Here is a 17,573-nt window from a genome sequence, read left to right as displayed (position 1 = left end):
TCTTTTTAAAAAGACTCTTTACTGAAGCTAGTTAATTAAAATAAGAGTTAGGCAATTATGAAAAAAATTCTCTTCTCCCTCAAGTAGACTCAATGTGTTTTATTCTAGATGCCACACATCTTGTTGGTGTTTTGAGTTTTTCCCCGAGCATGAAAATATTACCTGTTTCCCTGAGTATGTTAAAGAAAAAACAAAGACTCACCCATCATTACAGTATGCAAAGGCACCATAGTTAATATACCGACCTCTTTATTTTTTCTATTTTTTCTTTACTTAACTGAGCTAATACTGTAAATACAATTTTACAATTTGAATTTTTTTTTTTACTTAACAATTTATCTGTGATTTTTATGACCCTGAAGTCTTTTCTCATGCCCAGGTAGATCTGCTTTTTTCTTCCTTTGTGTTCCTACTGCACTGTGAAATTATATTCTGACATAGTACCTTTAGTATTATGTTAGTATATTTTTGTTTATCAACTGTAAAAGCTCAGAAGGCAAGAACCTAAATTTTATGTCTTTTGCAACATAAAAAAAAAATAAAGTTTACTGATTAAAGGGTATAGACAGAAGCAGATATTCACCTGATCATTAGAATTGCCTATGTAATGAGGATATTAAGACAGAGGATTTTTACAACAGAAATTATGTGCTTCTTGTACTTAGTGAGATTTTGAATTCTATAACACAGAAGGATGCTTAATACCTCAAGATACTTATATTCTATTTGATTGACAAATAAACTGCTTAATAGCTAGGTATGCCTAGCCCTAAAGTATAAAGTCAGTAAATTTGTATGGTTTCATTCTTGGGTACAAAATAATATTAGCTTTTATGACCAACTGGCCATCATTATTTTAAACTAGCATCATTTATATATGTATTTATTTTTTCCAGCTTTATTGAAATATTATTGGCATATAACACATGTAAGCTTAAGCTGTACAATATAATGATTCGCATACATATTGCAAAATGTTTACCACAATGAGTTTAGCTTACACATCCATGGCCTCACACAATTACCATTTTTTAATATTTATTTATTTGAGAGAGAAAGAGAGACAGACAGAGAGATGAGTGGGTGGGGCGGGACAGAGAGAGAGGGGGGCAGAGGATGTGAAGTGAGCTCCATGCTGACAGCAGCGATCCCAGAGTGAGAGGCTCGAATTCATGAGCCAAAGTTGCACACTCATCGACTGAGCCACCCAGCACCCCAACAATTACCATTTTTTAAATGAATATGTGGTGTTATCTCTTAAGGTGTATATAATGCAGCATTGCTGGTTATAGTCACCATGGTGTACATTAGATCTCAGAACTTGCCCATTTTATGGCCAGAAGTGTATACCCCTTGACTGACATATCCCCATTTCCCCTATACCTTAGACCCCGGCAACCACCATTCTACTGTGTTTCTATGAGTTTGGCTTTGTTAGATTCCATATGAAAGTAAGAACATACAGTATTTGTCTTTCTCTGTCTGACTTATTTTACTTAGCCTAATGCCCTCAAGGCCCATGAATTTTATCACAAAAGGCAGGATTTCCTTCATTTCCATGAAACTGGCCATCATTTGTAGGGTCATGTGCATGCACCAGTCCTTGGAGGCCTCTTGGTAGCAAATGCCAGTAAGGTGGGTTGACAGGCCGACAGGGCTGTGGATGATCTACTTATACTTTTAGATAACTTGGAAGATAACTGGATTCAATTGGGGCTTACAAATCCCAACAGTATAGAAATGATTTTTAGGTTAATTGCCTTGGATTTTCTCAAGGTGAAAGGTACAATAGAAATGTCAAAATGTGAGTACTGTTATTATATTTTCTGTTATCAACCAATAGCTTTACCTCCTATGACTCATTTATTCAAAAGTTGGCATAAAACTAAGAAGCAGTTCTATATTCAAACTTTGAATAAAGAAAAAGTAAATTTGGGATTTATTCAGCATAAATAAACTTCATCATATAGAATTTTTTTTCAAATCCATGAATTTTAACTGTACGGCTATTTTGCCTGCTGTTCTTTTTTGAAACAAAAAATATGTGGGTACATATTGTTTTAACAGACGGATGTTGGGATTATGCAAATAACTAGTAATTTTAACTATAGGAAATCTTTATTATGTCTCTACTGTGCTTGCTTGTCATTTTTTAGGATGTGATTCATTAGATTAAAAATATGGTTCTTTATCTATTTTCCAAGTCTCCTTTTCCTTTGGATAATAAAGATTGACATTAAAAAATGTGATTTCCCAAAGACATAACCTGATATCAAACATGTTAGCAAAAATATTTGCCTGAGTCACTGAAATCTAGAAATTCTCTATGACCTACAAATGTATAGTCTTACTAAAGATACTGTTTTCTCAGAATTCGTCTCTCATCTTCGTCCATTGCTCTTGATACTTAGAATAAACCAAGAAGAACATTAAGGAATTCATGGTTTCCCATAAACACCAATTGCAAGAGAAAGATGGCTGTTTCTTACTTATGAGATTGAATGTTATCAAAATTGACACCTGTTTCCTCAAGCCCATCCTGAAGACATTTATGTCTAGAATATGGGTTACTACTTTGTCACATTGAAAAACCACAAAGCTTATCAATTCCATTTTAGAACACCACTGATTTGGGTTACCTGTACCCTTATGCCTCCCTGTGAGAATATTTTGTGTAAGGCTACATTTTCTCGAGAAATATACTCCTTAGTTTATTATGTTATTAGCGGTATTATTATTATTTTGCTCCAGGGCTAGCCCCAAAAGCTGAAAATTGTGTAGTTTTGTACTCTGGAGGAAATGATCAGTAATTAAGTACGATTACTTTCCCTTAGTTCTTTGCAATCTGACTCTTTCATTGGTTGCTGATGATTCTGTGGTGGGAAAGAGAAAGACTACAGGCATGATTGATTAGAATCAGAGTGGTAAATTCTACACTTGTAGAATGGACAAAGCCAAATATTAACCTAGGATTTTTATACTGAGTAAATCTGAGCTCTCTGACTCACCTGGAAATTGTCAGACTCACCTAGTCTAACAACTATCAAGTCTTAATCTATTTCTTTCACCATTTTTTTAGGACTCAGGAAAGGATAGAAAACTCAGTGGTGTTGAGGAGTATGTAAATACCTTAGGCCTTTAAGGAAATTCTACTGAAATCAACATAACTAAGGTAAAACTTTTCTTTTTAAAATCTGTCTGTTTTTCAAAATATAAGAATCAGAACATCTTTTAATTTTAATTTTTTTTCAAGTTTTTATTTAAATTAAAGTTAGTTAACATAGAGTGTAACATTAGTTTCAGGCGTAGAATCTAGTGACTCATCACTTACATACAACACCCATTGCTCATCACAAGTAGATTTGGCACATCTTAACTAATTATTAATTTTTAAAAATTCTTATAAAAAAGCCCTTCAAGGTAAACTATGCATAGTTTAAATATCTTACCCTTCAAGGCTCATCTGTGCTATGGAGTAAAATTCTTGCTTTATGGAAATGGAATTATGCAAACGTGATAACCTAAACAAGGATGCACTTTTTGCTATTTGCTCTGAAATTCCATCCTTTTCCCGTCTCTCTGAGTTGCATTGACTTAAAGAGTGAATTTCCTGTGTATTTTTAAAAGAAAATATTAAAAATCACTGGTCTTGCATGCCCAAAAATGTGTGTGAATGGATGATTCTGTTTTCTAATAATCTAGGTAGTCAATTGAGAACCTGGTGAGTACTACATCTTTCCTGAAAATCATTTGGCTCAGCTTTTGAACAGAATCTCCTAAGGGCTTTGTTAGAGAGGAAGGTAAATCTCATTTTAGGCTGAGATTGAAATGGAGGATATGTCACTCTGGAAAAAAGTCCATATATATATCTTTTTGTTTGCCTGATGTTTGCTCAGCTAGGGTCCCACCTAATGGGCAATCAACAAAACAAGCCGAGGGAAATTCTAACAGCACAAAAGGCTTGAGTAGGAAGATGGTCAGAGAGGATCAGATAATTAACCCCAAGAAGTTGGGTTCAGTGCCTTTATTGGGGGGATTACAGAGATAAAAGAAGGTCATTTCTCTTGTATAGAGGAAGACGGAAGGGTCAAGAACTTAGAAACGTGGAGAGGGAAGAGAACAAGAAAGGACATGGTGCTACTCTTCATTTTCTGCTGTGTGACAAAGGTCAAAATGATGGCACTTCTGGACTTTGAAGAGATGATCTTTCTTTATTGGGATTAAGTTCCCAAAGTCGTATTCACTGAACTTCCTAAAAGTAGCAATGGACATTTCAGAATGAACTTCTAAAGCACAAGGGTCCTTGACTCCATGCTGGAAGTTTCCCAGCTGAACTAAGCAGTAAACAACTACTCTGGATAATTCATTTGACCAAAACTGAATTAAGCAATATGGACTATTTACAGACAGCCTGTAGGGTTGTAACCTCTCAGAATGTCAAAAGACATTCATTACACATAAAACTAAGACTTCTATATTCTCAACCAAATAAATATACCAAGAATATCTATTCAATAATATCTATAAATCTAAATTCAGAGAATATGGTAATGATTTTTTTCTTATGTATTATACCTATTTTACCTACAATGTCATAGGAATTGGGGTTTTTTTGCGCAGTTTTAGAGAGTGCAATCATTTTCTTATAATAAATACCTTAGTTCCTCCACAATCCCATGGAGTATCCCATGCGCATGGAACTCAAGTCCAACTGATATATGAAGGAGAATATTTCATTTGATTTAATGACCAATTCTCATTTTATTTTGGCCATAGTTTCAATTGGTCTTTATAAAGCCTTTTTTTGAGTCCCAATAAAATCTGTGCATGGAAAAACCTGCTAATTTTTGTTCTGAGCTCTTGCAAGTTGTTTTGTGTGTGTGTGTGTGTGTGTGTGTGTGTGTGTGTGTGTGTAATACATGTATATATGTATATATAATACATATATATTATATATAGTTTTTGTTTATATATATAAAATCTTAATATTTTCTATTTTATAATATTGAGGTTATAGTTCTAACTTGAGTTAGGATAAATCAATGAGGACTATATGATGCTGAGTGACCAATTTAAAAGTTCTTGCTGATTACAAAGACACAGATAAATTACTATATATTAATAGGCATGTTTTTTAGATGGGAATATGAATTTTGTAAATATTGACCCATTCTGTTTATCACATTTTTTTCTTGCTTTTTTCCATATCATAGCCCTATCGAATAAATCTTAGGAATTAGCTACTGTGTTTGAAAAAAAAAATTAAGTTTGGAAATCCACAGGATTGAAGAAAGTACTTTCTTTCATCACATTTGAATGGAAAATAAGCTTAGGAATTTTACACATCTTTGAATTCTAGTGACATCAACAGTTACAAATCAAGTTTCTTCCCTGCCTTATTTGGGATGTATGCAAACTGAGTTAATATAGTTCGTCATTTTTCACTCAGGGAAATTTTATGACTTCATTTTCAGAAATGAACTCAAATTCAATTCTCCCTTGATTGAGTGACTAAGACAGTGACTTCACCATGGTATATTGTGGAGGAGAAAAAAATATCGATGAGTCACAGAAAGTTTTGATTAAAGCACAGATTTTATTCCACTTAGTGATTCATTTGTGACTTTTCTTTCTCTTTACTGCTTAAAGTGTCTCATTCCCCCTCACTCAAAGCAAGGAGAACAGGGGCTGAAAAAATATGAATGTCTTCTCTCTTCGCTGTAAAAAAGGCAGAGAGGTCAGGATCGTAGAGGAGAGGTTTCCCTAAATGGGTTCTATCCCAGAGTTCTCAGGGTCTCCCTTTTTAAATAATGAAGCTAAGGTAATTATCATGTGGAAAATATCATTTTTTTTCAAGAATCTACAAGAGATCGATTACGGTAAAATCAGGGACAGAATTGGTGCTCTGCTTCTACTGATATTCTTGAGGTAATTACTGAGCTTGTTTCTGTGTGCAGACCAACCCTCCATCTTCTCTTCATGGTGTTATGGCAGCCTCCCTGCCTCACTGGCAACTGAGTTTGCTGATGTTGAGGTTATATCTGTGGGTGCATGTGTGGTGATGGTGGCAAACAATTCATAATAATTTTATTTAGATCAGTGAACAATTTTCTGCTATTTTGACACGGTCTTACCATACTTGGGAAAACATTGTCTGTCCCGAAGTAAATGGTCTAATTCATTTTTTCTAAGAGGATCAGACCTATTAAATTATATATAAAATGTAGAGGGTTTTTTTTTATTCTGAGAAATAAGAGTTTAAGTAACTAGGATAGGCATATAATTTTCGGTTTTATATCACATGATATGATTATATGGTGGAAATATTGTATTTAAGAATGTCAGGGAGAAATGGGCTTGGCAAGCACCATGAGGTTCTTCTGAGGATTTTGAAGCTGTCTTTTGCATTATAAAAAGGAAGAAGATAAAAACGCCTCTGATTGGTCCTCAGGTCATGCTAACAATTAGAAAACGGAATGCATGAAAACTCAACTTTTTTTTCATTCACTCATGTAACAAATATACCAAATACCTTCTCTGTTTTCTGTGAATGATATATTGTTCTGGACTACATGTTAAAAAGCAGATAGGCAAAGTTACTGATAATCTTTGAAGTTGTGTGATTTCTTAAGAAATCACAAATACCTAAGAGAAAATGTAATTTAAAAGAATAAGCTTTATTTCTATTTGTTATATGATAGCATTTCATAATTATAGTCACTAAACTAATATCACTAAACTAATAAAATCTAACCAAATAACAGCATTTTGGGTGGCATAAAAAATAGCATCTAGGAATAGATACAGAAATATGTAAATGAACTAAACTCAACTGTATGCTAATTGGCCAGCACACCTCCCATTTAACCAACAGTGAGTTATTCCACAAGTATCTGGGAATCAAATGGTGACTGTATAGGTGTAAATGCATTTCTACATTAATTCTCCAATAATAGATAATCTCTAACAAACAGAAACTTGGAAAATAAACAAGTATAAGGGCAGGAAGGATATTGTGTTTGTGATTTTAATAAGTACGATGTTTTTTGTGTTTAGATGCTGTGGAATTTCATCAATCACACAAAGTATAACAAAAGTAAACTTTGACTAAATTTTCCTACACACACTAAGCTTTTGGTGTCACTACAAAGAAATTATTCTAAGGGCAAATATCTACTATGTCTGTTTTATTAAAAAGCATTTTTTTGTTTTTTTGCCCACAGTAACTGCATTATCAATTCAAAGTATGTCATGTCTTTATTCATATGCATTTCCCTGTTTTGCATATATCTATATTTATATAATATATATATACCCATGTATGTATATTTATTTTTTCTACAGTTTTATAATAATACAACATTTCCATCAAGAGTATAAAGAAATAATTGGGATGCATTAAAATATATGACGATAAGTGAAATCATGATTCTTCTATGTAAAAATCTACACAATATTCATAGATCATAGAACTAAAATGGTTCTTAGAGGTGTTTTTAATAAAATCTAATTTGTAGAAATCTTCAGTTAAGCAACTGGTACACTATCACATGATTAGCTATATCTACTTTCAAAAAAATTGTATATAGTGTTTTTTAACTTTATATGGCACATAAAGCACTCACATGTAGAAAGAAGAAAATTTCTGATACTGAAATTCAATGTTGTTTCCAAGATGAGCTATTACTAAAACACTGGACAACTAATGACAAAGTCATAGACTTCTCTCATGTTTATTTTTAAGTTTTATCCTCACGGGTATCATAGATTTATAGGACTCCATAAGTGTATAAAGTGTATGTCCTAATGGCTTATTTGTTACATTAAAAAATGAAATTTTACTTCAAAATAAATAATACAGTTTTCAGATATAAAAAAAAAACCATCAGTCACAGATCACAGGCATGAAAATGGAAATGTTCTTTTTGTACTTAACTCTTCCTGTAAAACTCTTCTACTTTTCATGTTGTAATCCACAAAACAGAATCCAGAGAGAGCATCCAAATAGCACTGTCAATGTGAATTATTGAGAGTTGATGGCAAAAAAATGAAAATCATCTTACTAGGGCTGGAATTATTGAAGAATTTTGTCTCTCTTGTTGCTTATTCATAATTTTGACCACCTCTTTATGACCACTTTTTGTTCTGATGATTTTAGTAATTCTAACTTCTTACACAGGCTCTCCTTTGGAAATTAGAAAAATACTGTTGCAGGCATCAAGGTTACTAATATTCATTTCATTCATATATATGGAGTCATGTAAAAGTTCACTGCGATATCTACATTATGAATAAGCATGGTAACAAATGTGGGCCTTGGTTAAAGATCAGGGTAAAATTCTCTCCTCGTAGGTCCATTGTAGATGGACTTTTGTTTCGTGTACCTGGTACATTAAAAGCATTTGTAGCAGTAGGTAATGACTATTGGTGCTTGGATCATACAGAAATTTGAAAGTATCGTGTGGTTTTGAAATGGCACTTGCATGGTGACAAGAAAACTAAAAATTGTATTTACTCTCAAATTGCTTAAATATCAAGGGCAAATTGGTTGGCAGATGACATAACGAATGTTAATTCCAGGCCTCTCTTCTCCCTTCCAAGCCAGAATTTTCAGTGATTGGAGGTCTTAAGGAGGATGGAATAGTTCAGTCAATAGTTATACCCTATCTCTAGCAGTTAGACACGAATTATATCTTATAATAGAAGTAACTCTTTGGACGAGGATTGTAAGAAAATGAACATTTATTCAAATATGTGTTGGAAATAATATTTGTTTTGTTTGTGAGGATCCCATAGATTTTGACACTTCTTCCTATATTGGCTTAAGTATAAAATATTGGCACTTAAATGGTATTCTCATATTAAGTCTGAAAACATTGTCTCTTTGCTTAGACAAATACCTTTAAAAGAGGGTAATTAGTGACCAGTGGCTAAGAAGACCTCTGTGTTGAGAGGTTATGCTAAGCCTCTTGAAGATTCTCCATGTAAACAAGACAGACCACATCACTCATTATCCCTCCTTTGTTTACTTAGAAAAAGGTTCAAACTATTTAATGAGAGGATTACCCATACTTCAACTCTATTGAAAAAGATTAATTGATATTTTCCTGTTGGTGGTTTCACCACTTGCATTTGGCTTCCACTCTCCTATTGTTACTGATGCTGTGATCAACAGAGCAAAGTTGCTCAAAGGTTATCCAAATTTCACAGCTTAACGTTATTCAAACTAATTATACTTTTTCCCTGTCCCTTAGACCTTGAGTTCCAAGGACTGTTAATTTATCATTCGCAGAGACTATGTTTTAAACTTTACTTGTCTGAATTGAAAATTTTATGACTAAATTCTGGCTATTATTGGACGATTTTGCTGACTATGTTAGAGATGAAGTACAGCACCTACTCAAAATGGAATATTAAAACATAGAGCCAAATTTCTGTGTAAACCTAAACATTATGAATTTTTTACACTAAAATGTATATAGGAGATTTTGAAAGATAATTTCAATATCTTACCGTCATCTAGGGAGCACTATATATATTTTTTAAAAATCCCACCATTTCGAGATACAATGCTGTGAGAGAAATCCTTACAAATTTTCCCCCCAAAATGTGTGTATTATGGACATATGGCTGCATATTTGGATAACACCATTTGCATTTTTCAAACTTGCATTTTTTTAAAGCACTAGCTTGGCTTTTGCTGTCAGAATGGCAAACTGCTAGTGTATTCATCTAAAATTCCTAGTTTAACTCTTTGTCACTTTAGCATTTTATGTAATGCTAATATGTTCACCTTTTCTTAAAAAAGTAACCTAATATGTTGGAGGCAGTAAAATAAGAAAGACTTTTCAAACCATAAAGTTTAATAATAGGAGGAGTCACATCATCGTGTGAAAAAAAAAAGGATAGTGTCAAAATTTGATCTTAGAAAAAATGCTTCTGAAAATTACTAGGGGAAAAGAAAGCATGTTAAAATGATTTTACTTCAGATTAATTCCTTGGAAGGATTTGCAGTTTTTATGGTTTTCTAGGGTTATTTTGCAAAAGCAGTTTTAGTTCCTGAACATTTCAACATAACACACTAGAATATAGAACCCTAAAAAGAATAATGTTGAGAAAATAAAGATTACAAGGACCCCAGCATTAGTAATTTATGAGATCACACTTCCAAGTTTTCACTTGCTCTAAGCTTTCAAACATACATCCTTAAAATTCTTAAATTTCTTTATACCATCCATAAATTTCTTTGTGATGTAGTGTTAAAAATGAGGCATACTGTACGCGTGGCCTGCCACAGCATTTGAAGATGTGCTTATTACTTCCATGTCCCCCAGACCCCAAGGAGCAATTTTATTCAAGGGAAATCAGGTACTCACTGTATGGCTGAATAATTTACCTGTCTTACATAATTTATACATACCAAAAATTATGTTATCTATAGAACATGTTTTGACTCCTAGATTAAATTTTATATAAATTATACTTTCAAATCAACATTACCAATAATCTTTTATTCTCAGATAACCACTCTAAAGGTCTATGTTACATTTTCTATATATGTTAAAATACGTACTATTTTAAATTTTGCAATATTGTGCATATATTTGGACATATTGCAGACATATTTGGACATATTGTGGACATATTTGGAATATTTCAGTTTTTCTCTTAATTGACATACTATATGGCTACTTATATTCCCAAGCCACTTCAATCTGCTTCTTTCAAATTATGTTTTTGCAATGTGTTTATCTAATTATTACTTATTTATTAGTTTCAGCAGAAGTATTTAATTAATTAGCATCTGATGTAAAAATGAAAGTAAATACCAGCACGTAAATGATGCTGCTGAAAAGGTACAAATTTTTTTGGTCAGAACACTGGTAAATGTAGTTAACCTTATTGATTTACTTGACTACATTAAAATAACATAATAAAAACTATTTCACCACAAGACATTATAATCTGACCACTGTGTCTGCTATTTCTCCTTCAGAACTTAAATGCATAGCCTAACATCGAACACATTGATTCTTTTAAATAGTCATACTCTAATAAATATGACATTATCACTCCAAGTTCAGTTGGGTTAGGTGATTAGAGAGTAGGGATGTAATCAGAGGAGGTGCTTTGAAAGATAATCTTTATTCTCCTCCTTTGAAACACACAGAGAGGGGGACAGTGGAACAGCAGTAACTGCTGAACTGGCTGTTACATAATCTGTGCTAAGCGATGAAGTACTGATACTTAAAAAGTGATCATCTGTCCCTTTAAATACTGGGGATGTCAGTACACGTACATTTTTAGTCGCTATTGCTTAGATCGTTCTTCGAGCTAATTTTTAAGAAATTTTTAAGAGTACATAAGAAAAATATCTCTAAGTATTCTTTATTCAATCACTGAACACTTATTTTCATTATTCAATATGTGGCAGACAAAATAGCAGGAACCAGTAAACAAAGATGAATTAGAGGTGATTCTAGCTCCTAGTCTAAGGCTAAAGTACTTATTTTAAGATCATTAGCACAAATTGTTACCTATTCACATGGAATTCAGAAAGAAAATTAAGGTCAAAACAGACTGATAGGACTAATACAAGTTTCCAGTAGTTTGGCCGCCCATGAGATCTTCACCCGAGTTTCAACATTATTGCAAAGGAACAGAGAACCACAAGCCACTGTTGGAAGATGATAAAATATAATCATATTCTAATAATATATTTTAAAACAAAATGTACTTAATCCAGCTATTAAAAGGCATAACTTAAACAGAAGGAACACAAGACTTAAACAAAGCAGAAGACAGCTGTCCAGAAATTATCAATTGCTAAAGCACACAGATTGTGATTAAATTTTAATGCAGCTTTTAAGCAAAGATTTCGCTTATCAGAGAGAAAGAATCCCACAGAAAATATTGTTATTGATTTCATCATTTTAGATGTAACTGATCCTTTAAGTAATTTTTATTGCTTTCAATACTACTTTTTAAAGTGACTGCTTATCCTGGGCAAACCATTAGATGGTATGTTCATTTAAAATTCTAAGCCCAATGCATAAATTGTTCTCCAGTGCACTCAAAGTCACATCTGTTGAAAACAAAACACAGCATTCAACCCTTTGAATAAAAACAAAACATAACTGTAGAATAGCTGGATAGTCAAATCATGTAAATTAAATGGCATTGAAAATGATATTTTGTATTGATTTTTTTTCAGGGAACTCAGTCTTTGGAATTAAAATATATTGATTACCTTTTATGTAACCCAAATTAACAATAAAGTAACTGGATCTGCTAGAGCATCACACTAGTTTTAGACTCAGGGAATAGGGAATAAGAATACATTTTCCTTTTTTTTTTTAACAAATAAAATGCAGCATCGGCTCTCTGCATGAAGCACATATATTATTTTATCAATAAAATCAATTATTAAAAATGAGAAATCACTATAGTCATACTTTATATTCTAAGGGACCATAATTGTTTAGCCATGTGTGAGATCGTTAAGGTCAAAAAAAGCACCTTTCGTTAAAAATTTCAGAAATAAGTATACATTTAGTTATATAATTAGTTATATGCCTTCATTTATTAATTCAGTAAGTATATACCGAATGCTAAGTACCAGACAGCAAGCAAGGCTCCAATATGTAGGCACTATGTATATATGTTCTCAAAATAAATGAGCCTGTATGGACTTGTGTGGAAGGAATAAGTATTAACTCAGTATTTTTTTTCTAATGCATATTGTCAAGCAGTTTATTAATTACTCAATCTGAAGTCAACCAAAAGATCTGTATAATATAGTGTCTCCTTAAAAGACTTTCAATTTTCCTATTTAGAAGGATGGGACATACCTTTTACACCAAATGGGTTTTAATATAGCAAAAACATATGGTCTAAGTTGTAGTAGCTATCCTGCTTTGATATTTTTTGAATTCACATTTTATTACCCTACTTACACTTGCAGCTATTAAATAAGAATTTTCGATTGATTGGATTAATATTGGTCCGATTGGTTATTGGCAATATAGAAGAGCCAAACAGAGTAAACTATTCCTATGTGTCCCAAACATCTGAAGTTATAGATAGATATAGTTATATAGATACTGATATAGATATAAATATGAGATAATTGGTTGAATTTTTCACTTTTTAACTGTGTGATAATTAGTCCAACTGTTAGTAAATCAAAGAACATTGTTTCCATATGCTTATTTATTTCCTCATTTAACACAGGTCTAAGAAATTATACAATCTTGTATGGACATACACAGAGCTAGAAGATTTCATCTTCCAGACAAACAGTATCTGTGTCATTTACCCCTACAGTTAGTATTTTCTGAGTATTTTAAGGTCAATAAGATGTTTTAATTTGTTGATGATTAACTGAATTCTCAATTCCAAAAAAATCATTTTGCTTACTGATTAACCTACATTGATCAAGTCACATAAAGTGCTTGGACAGTCTAACACAGACCACAATCCAAAAGCCATGTCTTAGTTATATTGGTTGGTTGGTTGGTTGGTTGGTTGGTTGGTTGATTGGAGTGGGAAGGGCACTTGAGAATATTTTTTTTTTAGTAATATCTCTAATTTTGAGTAAAAAAAAAGCAATCTAGTCTGAAGTTTTTTCAAAAACTAAGTTCTTGGTTTATATCACTTGTCACTGACATAAATAATTATTATTACCGGGGCAGGGGTGGTGGTGCCTGGGTAGCTCAGTCAGTTAAGCACCCAACTCTTGCTTTCAGCTCAGGTCATGATCTCACAGTTCATGAGTTTGAGCACTGTATCAGGCTCTGTACAGTTTGTGCACAGCCAGCTTAGGATTCCCTCTCTCCCCTCTTTCTTTCTGCCTCTCTCTCTCAAAATAAATAAACTTAGAAAATAATTATCATCAAGGATCTTAGGTGTTTTGGATTTTCTAATAATTATAATGATATAGCATGCGTCTTCATTTAGTATTTTATAGGGAGAAATGGTTCTTATTTGAACCTTGGAAATCCCAAAGTCAAGCTTTTTATGTCATAAATATATAGCCAGTTCAATTAGAGACAATATTTATCACTTAGACTAACATCCTTCTAAACATCTGAAACTTCAAAAATACCATTATACTCATTTGGAAAATCTAAATTGTTTGCCAAAACTCCCTCTCTGAGTTACATAATGTTGAAAATACCTGTTTAATTAAATCATACAAAGCTCTTAATCAAATATAGGACCAATTACGTCTGTTACTTAGAGAGATCTGCAAGGACCTCTTGTATAACAAAGTGTCTGGTTCAGTGTCTCTGTACTCTCCTGTGACTAAGTAGAATACCTGTAATTCCCAGGGGGTGATAACAACTAGATGGCAGGTGGCACACCAGGTCATTCTCCATGGCCTAGCAACATTCCATCACTTAGAATTCACGTTTTCATAGTTACTTGCCTAATCTACTTTTGAAGTAAGAGCACCAAATATTGGTTTCCACAACATTTCTGTAACCAGAAGAAATTGAGACCTCTTATTTCTCCAAAATGAACAGAATCCACTGTGGTTTCTCTTTTTTTTTTTGACCAAACTTTGAATGTTAAGGAGACAAATGAATGTTCAAAATAGATCAGCAAGTTTAAATTTTCAAGGTATTTCAAGTTATCAGTCATCTCATCTCTTTTTTTTTTTTTGCCTTACCAAGTATTTTTCAATATCATTTCTTAGAAAATTGTATGTTTCAGTACCATTTGTTAAACTCAGGATCCTAATTTCCTTTTTATTTATGCAAAAACACCTTTTCATTTCTGCTTTACCTAAGTGAGATAGTCATTTGTATTATTGTTTTAATTAAACTGAAGTCATTTTTGCCTTAGATTTAATTTAAAACAAATACATACACACATTCTTGATGGTAGTTGTGAGACACAAACCAAGAGAAGTAGAATTAGATAATTTCTTGATTGCTAATTAAATAAAACCCCAAAACAGACACCAACTATTCTCTGCTTAAAGAAAAAGATAAAAGAAACCTCAGCAGATCATAAATCCTTGTTGTCTGTTGTTCTTGAATTGAATGCTTTAATAGAAAAGATGGCTCTTCAAGTTTTCTTTCTGTTGAGTGTAGTATTGGCGTAAGTAAAAACTGAGGTGTTGTTTTCTGCCTTCCTGTCAACACAATCAACCTACCTAGGATGAATCACGACTCATGACCCCATGGTCCTCTTGAGCTCCAGGATGAAAATGTGGGAGATAAAATGAAAGGACTTGGTGGTACCATCATTCAGCTATTTTCCCCTTCCTGGTCATTGTATCTTTCTCTTGAGTTGATTTTCATTACATGAACTATATAAGTTGAACTCCATATCATTTGGTAAGGCCTTGCTATCAACAATAACAAAGACGTGTAACACTTTGGGATAACATTTATGTGTTACGTGCTGTACTGGTACTAATTCATTTTAGCCTCAAAACTTACAAGTTGTCCTCTTGTGACTTCATTCCCGTTTCTGGGAAGTAAATGATGTGCCTTCATTCACCATGTGATGTTTCCAATTTCAAAACTACATGGTTAATTCTCAAGGGGTGAAATTTATGAGAAGCCACAGAGTAGCCTTTTGAGCGTGAATTTGGGAATTAGATATATTTGTGTAAGAATCTCTATGCCATTGTTCCTTCCATGAACTGTAGCAACTCATTTATCCTTCCTATGTCTCAACTACCTCATATGAGAAATGGGCTGGAAAATATCTTTTGAGATTATTGAGAGAATTTAATGTGATAATACACTGAAAGCACTTAGCACTGTGTCTTTCATGGGGTTAAACACTGAATATTACTAATAAACATGATGGCACGAAATGGCAAAACTATATGACATTCTATATTTTATCCTAACCCTCTTCACATTTACACTTGTTTTCATTCATGGGGGATTACCTGCCAGGAGAAATGAAACTGATAGCTTGAAAGGAAGTCACACCCTTCAGAGTGGCCCAGAGCAAAACTAGAATACCGTCAGATATTAAGAAATTAATGTATAGACATGTCGCAGTTTTCAAGCTGTCAGTTTGAAGTTTAACATCTCCCCAATGACATTAGTGCAGTCGTTCAGCCAAGAGTTTTAATACATTTTTTTTGCTATTCTCTTCCCTTTTCTTTTCTTTTTTTGTTTTGTTTTTGTTTTTGTTTTTGTTTTTGTTTTTGTTTTGTTGGTACCTGGCATTACCTTTCCTGTCCTTGTGAAGACCTCCATTTGGAGAGCAGGTGGAGATCTTTTTCACCAATCCTTTTATGCCTTTTAGATTTATGGAGGTTTTCTTTTTCCTCTTCCCTAAATTCCATTAGTTTGCAGATTTTCTACAAACTATTTTAAGAGTTACTAATATCATTTTTGTATATCTTTCAGGAAGGATTTGAATAGGCATAATTGTGGGGTGTTTTTGTTTTTTGTTTTTGTTATTTGGACCTTAATCTTTTTCCCTTTCCCTCGTTACAAAGAGTATGGAAAAACAGAGGGTCTGAGCTTTTAAATAGGATTGAATGCATCTTTGAAAACTAATACTTTATATTGTGATAAATGATAGTGCTCTTTAAAATTGGATGTGTTATGTTGTAAATAAGGTTAAATACAAAGAATCAAGGTTTTAGGAATCCCAGGGTCTTGTTACACTAATCTCAAGTCAGATACTGCTTTATGAGAGAGCACAGTAGTTTAATGGGCATTTATTGATTTATATTAAATTATAACTTTGGAGACAGTAACTTGCAAACTTAAAACAGTCATATGATATTATGAATTACATCTTCTGTACATTAAGAGATCTTAAAGCAAGGAAACCAAAGATAGAAAATATTGGTTCACATTTCAAACCACAGTAAGTGTGAATATAGCCTCAATTTAATAAAAATGTATGATGCAACTTTCCGTGGGTTAAATGTCTTACAATTGCCTTTGGAATGGGCACTTGTTTTCCCATTATTGGTCACTTTAATTGACTTACACTCTAGTTTTCTCATTTAAAGATCACTTTATAGTCCTGGGTGCTCTTCATCTGAGTGATATGTTCTACTCCTGCCTGGTCCAACAACACAACAGTTTACATATTTCTGAATTTGATCCGAAAACTGATTTAAAAATCCATATGGGCAATCCAATTTATCTGAAAATATATACACACAAGTCTGCTCAGAGGTGGCTAAAATAAAATAAATTTCATTTTAGGAGACAGGAAGGAAGCCGAGACAAGACAGTGAAGATTCTGAAGTAAATGGGTACTTGCTTTGACCAAGATCGAAACCCACCTCTCCCCAGAGAATGTTAGAAGAGGGTATGGAAGACAAGCATTGGAAAAGTAGAATGTTTGTGCTTTTCTTTCTGGTGAACTGCATTAAATATTCAGCAAAAGGGGGGGGGGATCAGTTTACATTACTCTTCTTGTTTCTCATGTATCGACTGACAGGTGCTGTAAACATACATAGACAAACATGGTCCTATGCTTGCAGTGCTCCGGTGACTGAGGGAAGACTGAGTATTTAATCTCCCAAAGTGATCACACTGAGGACTTAGCAGACACACTACGCTGAGATTGAAGAAGAG

General features: G+C 33.1%; 1 long non-coding RNA gene across 2 annotated transcripts in view; it reads left to right on the top strand.

The window, feature by feature from the left end:
- The window catches only part of LOC122239247, a 93,627-nt gene extending 76,296 nt beyond the window's left edge, over positions 1-17,331 (top strand). For both annotated transcript variants that reach the window (XR_006218194.1, XR_006218195.1), the window contains exons 5-6: positions 3,080-3,172; positions 17,199-17,331. This is a non-coding gene — a long non-coding RNA (uncharacterized LOC122239247). The remainder of the gene's footprint in view (positions 1-3,079; positions 3,173-17,198) is intronic.
- Positions 17,332-17,573: the final 242 nt, after the last annotated feature.

This window comes from Panthera tigris, chromosome B3 (genome assembly GCF_018350195.1).
Source record: "Panthera tigris isolate Pti1 chromosome B3, P.tigris_Pti1_mat1.1, whole genome shotgun sequence".
Classification (NCBI taxonomy): domain Eukaryota; kingdom Metazoa; phylum Chordata; class Mammalia; order Carnivora; family Felidae; genus Panthera; species Panthera tigris.
The sequence above is the reverse complement of the archived record's forward strand: the minus strand, read 5'-3'. Positions and strand labels throughout refer to the sequence as shown.